Below are 5,205 nucleotides of genomic sequence, written 5' to 3' on the forward strand. Positions count from 1 at the left end.
CCAAGACATGAAAGCAACGTAAATGTCCATCAACAGATGAATGGATAAAGAAGATGTGGTGCATATATACAATGGAATTTTACTCAGCCATAAAAAAGAATGAAATAATGCCATTTGCAGCAACATGGATGGACCTAGAGATTATCATACTAAGTGAAGTAAGTCAGACAAAGACAAACATCATATGATATTACTTATATGTGGAATCTAAAAAAATAATACATGTGAACTTATTTACAAAACAGACTCAGACTTTAAAAACAAACTTATTGTTAAGAAGGGGAAATGTGGAGGGAGGGATAAATCAGGAGTTTGGGATTAGACATACACACGACTATATATAAAATAATCAACAAGGACCTACTGTACAGCACAGGGAACACTACTCAGTAGTCTGTAATGACCTATATGGGAAAAGAATCAGAAAGAGTGGACATATGTATATGCATAACTGAATCACTTTGCTGTACACCTAAAACTAACACCACATTGTAAATCAACTCTAATAAAAATTAAATTAAAAAATTTAAAAAGTGCTTCTGATGTATTCTTGCTCTTGTTGAGACAGTAGAGCCCCACCCTTGCGTACTCAGGGAGCTCTCAGAATCGGCCGGTGCTGCTAGGAATCCATTTCAGGACAGGGCCGTGGCTGAGCCAGGGTGGAAGATGATATGGCTCCTAGCAGCCTGTATCCATTTCCCAGGCTTTAATCACAGTACTCTGATTTCCTCCTTCCTTCCCTAATCTTAGGCCTTGTACTTCTAGGGGGATGGCTCTGCCCGCCCCCCCAGAACTGGGGCTCTAACATACGACACAGGCCTAAGCCCATCCATACATCACAGAGGACAACTCGTGACCTGGCTCACACCAATCAGAAGTGTCTCAGGCTTCTCTCCTGCCGTGGCACCAGGCTCTGTCCTTCCCAGGGGCAGCTAGAGCTCCAGCTGGCCATCCACCTGACTACACGGACTGTGGGGCAGGGCACAGGTCTGCACAGCTACCCCAGGGCTCGTTTCAGGGACAAATGTGAACCACTCTGGGGACACTCAGAGACTTACGACAACTGGACTGAATTACTGCTGACACCTCTAATTCTGTGCTTCAGCTGAGCACTGATAAGACACAATCCTCACTGTTGTCACCTATTCCTAAGGTCACCTCCTGCCTTATCACTGAAATCCTCCCTTAAGCCCAGCCCTGGAACTCTCAGGTGGGACCAGCTCTGGTTCTTGATTTTGAGCCACGGCAGGGCACAGAAAGACCCTGGAGACCAATTCATCCCCACAGATGAAGAAACAGGGTCCCAGAGAGGGGCCATGACTTTCCCTGAGACACACAGCCTATTACAAAGCCAGGACAGGTCCCCAAAACCCATCTCATGCCCTTCTCACTGTTAGTGCTGTATCCCTTACCCATACATTCAGCTGAAACAACGGATTGGAAAATCAAATTAGAACAGTCCTGGCCTGGGTGCTGTTGCTCGCTCGACCGCAGTGTTTCCCTCTTTTTGCTCTGCTGTGCTCACCGTGGCCTCTTCCGAGTGCTTGTTGCCTCGCACAGCAAGACAGCTGCTCCATCTTCCAGCTCTCATGTCTGCTTTCTGGGTATGAGAAGAGAGAGTGCGCAGGGGCGCAGGGCTACGCTAGCCCAGGTGGTTCCTGTTAAACGCCTTCCTGAAATCCATACCCTGTAACTTCCACTTATCTCATCAGCCAGCACTGGTTGCCTGGCCATCCAGAGTGAATATTTTTAGCTGAGCACATTGCCATTCTGAAGCAAATTGAGGTGTGCTAGGAAGGAAGAAGGAGAAGGGGATATTGGAGGCCACAGGCAGAGTCGGCCGTGAATCTGCCTGGATGGGGATTTTGGCTAAGAAGGCCCTGCCCAGCATGTCGCCAGGCCCTTCTCTTCATCCCCCAATGTCCCAAAGGCTGGCCACAGTAGAGACTATAACGTGGAGTTGGAGGTTTCTGGGGATGTCAGAAGCTAGGAAGGTGGAAGGGGGTTATTCTGACTACACGTCCTCCTCATACTAGTCTTCGAGGGCTTTCCCCTTCCTGAAAGCCACACTCAGAAATGCGCGGTGGGGAGCACGGGGGCATAGGACCAGGGGAGCCGAGAGCCACGTGCTGGGCAGGAAACTGAAGTCAGGACGCTGCTCCCACCCTTGGCTACCTTGCTGGGACCCCTGGGCTCCCTGCTTCGGCACCATCCTGCACCTTCCACCCCTCCCCCATGGAGGGTACGGAGCGTGGTCATAGGCCCAGCCCTCCTCCCGGGCTGGGCCCAGCTCCAAAAGGGCCTCCTAACCACTCGCCCTTCCCACAGGGCCTCCCGCCCCGCCAGGGTAGCACCTGTCACGCTCTCAGGACGTGTGTGCTCACCATCTTTACCAGTGAGATGGCCTGACGAGCAACATCAGAAACGCAAATTGTTGGGCTCCACCCCGGCCCCGTGGAATCAGACTCTGGGGGTGGAGCCAGCACTCTGCTTTTACAAGCCCTCCAGGTGGTTCTGATACACGGTCCGGTTTGAGAATCACTAACATGTAATTACTTGCAGGCTGTGAAACAGCTTCTGGGCTGTTAGTGCCGACCCAAAGGCAGCTGGGAAAGGCAAAAATAAAAAGAGCTCACGTGGCCCCTCTGCACTCAGCACCCACCAAGGCAATAATCCTGGGAAGACTGAGATTTTTGAGTCTAAGAATAATTGTTAGAGCTAGGAACTACAGAAGGACCATCCAAATCTCCATTTTATAGACTTGGAAACTGAGGTTGGGACGGGAGAAAGCATTTGCCTGAGGTGAACACCAAAAGTGGAACTAGAATTCAAGTTTCTTGAATCCTAGGTTTATTTTTTCCCCAAATTGTAATATCTTTTGAAAAACTGTAGCATGTATACCATTGTGTGAATCTTTTACAGGTACGTGTTCCTAAGGAAACCATCCTCAATGCAAACGTGTAAAGAAAGCCCTGGGGAGGAGTCTGAAGGTGGGGTGATGCCTCATCCTCAATGTGCTGTGGAGCCAGGAGTCCCTGCGCCTCTTGTTGGGGGTCACTCACCTTCTCACGGTCCCTTCTTCCAAACATTAGCCCAGTGGCCTCACCAAATGAGCCCAAGGGCAGGGCCAGGAGGCTTTAACCGAACGCGTGTCTTCCAGAGCCCTGACAAGAGGGGTGTCAGAGCTGGACAGCTGTGCACACAGCAGGCTGGCACAAAGCTACCATCTGCGGGGCCCGCGACAAGGGCACCAGTGGAGGCCCATCTACCACGTGGCTACAAATTTAAAACTTACAAATCAAGCTAACAAATTTAAATGTGTCCCGTCCTCCTACTTTGACAAATAAACCTTTATATAGACTCAGTCGAATGGAATATAAGGTTCAGAGGGTACAGGCTCCATCCCATAGCTCTTCTTACCCAGGCTCCATCCTGTACTCTGAGGGCCTGTGCACATGCAAGAGGACACTGTGGCCTGTTCATCAAGCTCCAGCTCCACCTCCCTGCAAAGGGCCACCTTTTGACCACCCTTTGGAGGCAAGATCTGGAGAAGAGGCCTGTCCAGACCCTGGAAGCTGTCTCAGGACTGCTTGGGATAAGAATTCCAGGAGCATGTCTAAAAGATGGGGTCTGGGCTTTGGGTGAACACCTCCCATTTCCCCATGACTCCTCCAGCTGTGGGGGAGGGATGTGGTCAGAGGAGGGCTCTAGGAGAGACCTCTGAGGGCTCGCCTCTCAAAATGTGGTCCCTGGACTGGCAGCGTGGGCGCCACCTGGGCGCTGGTTAGAGCTGCAACCTCGCTCCAGACCTACTGAATCAGAACTGGCGTTCTAACAAGATCCCCAGGGGATTCATATGCACACTGAGGTTTGAAAAGCACTGTTCTAAACCACAAAACCCAGGCCCAGGGTCCCTCTTGTCCAGGTCTACGGGTACTAACAGTGTGTATTAATAAACATCTGCTCAGCGAATGCCAAACGTCCCCTAAAGCAGCTGGGGTGGCTGGCTGCTGGCTCACAGTGCTTTAATCTCTTCTTTCTCTGGGGCCTCAGTGGTCAAGTTTCAGCTCTAGGCCCTGCTGTCGGCCTGAGCTGATTGGTCCAACAGGAGTCACCTGACCCACATTGGGTCCATCAGATGATCTGTCCCAGGAATCTGCAACTTAAGCCCCAAAATCAAGTTCCCAGAGCAGCAATGGTAATAGCCAATGTCCTTCTTGCACCGGTTATGTGCCAAGCACAGCACTGAGTGTTTTACATATAGTATAAATATCCCATCTTCACAACCACTTCACCAGGTAGGTATTATTATTCTGCTGTTGTTTAGATGGGGAGCTGTGGCTCAGATGTTAAGTAACTCTCCCAAAGGTTTGAGGGGGCAGGGACGGCACCAGGAGAGCTGAGCGACCGGCCAAGCCCGAGCCGTGTGGTGTACAACGTCATCAACGCCGTTCACATATTTTTTTTATGTGAATATATTTTTAGTTTATTTAAATGATTTATTTTTGCATGTTAAGTATGATCTTATTTATAAAAAGTGTGTATACAAACATGTAAGTACAAAGACATAAAGTACTGGAAGGTTTTGGATCCAAGTGTCTGCTGCTGTTTCATGTGATTGGTGGAAATAGGGGCAGGACAGGAATAAAGACGCAGACGTAGAGAATGGACTTGAGGACACGGGGAGGGGGAAGGGTAAGCTGGGACGAAGTGAGGGAGTGGCATGGGCATATATACACTCCCAAATGTAAAATAGCTAGCTAGTGGGAAGCAGCCACATAGCACAAGGAGATCAGCTCTGTTCTTTGTGACCACCTAGAGGGGTGGGATAGGGAGGGTGGGAGGGAGACACAAGAGGGAGGGGATATGAGGATATACGTATATGTATAGCTGATTCACTTTGTTATACAGCAGAAACTAACACACCATTGTAAAGCAATTACACTTCAATAAAGATGTTAAAAAAAAAATCGTCATCAATTTCTGCTGCCAGGGCCTGGGGCTTCCGGGCTTCATGGTGGTTGGGCGAGCAGGAGGCCCAGCTCTGTGAAGCGGCTGCAGGGAGGGAGGGCGGCCTTGGGGCAGAATGAAGGGCAGGAGCTGTGGGAGACAGGAGCCCAGAGAACCTCCACTCCCCAGGCGAGCACAGGGCCCCGGCCAAGAGCAGCCCACTCACCACACTTCAGTACAGGCCAGAGAGCCCGC

Source organism: Hyperoodon ampullatus (genome assembly GCF_949752795.1).
Source record: "Hyperoodon ampullatus genome assembly, chromosome: 5".
NCBI classification, from domain to species: Eukaryota; Metazoa; Chordata; class Mammalia; order Artiodactyla; family Ziphiidae; genus Hyperoodon; species Hyperoodon ampullatus.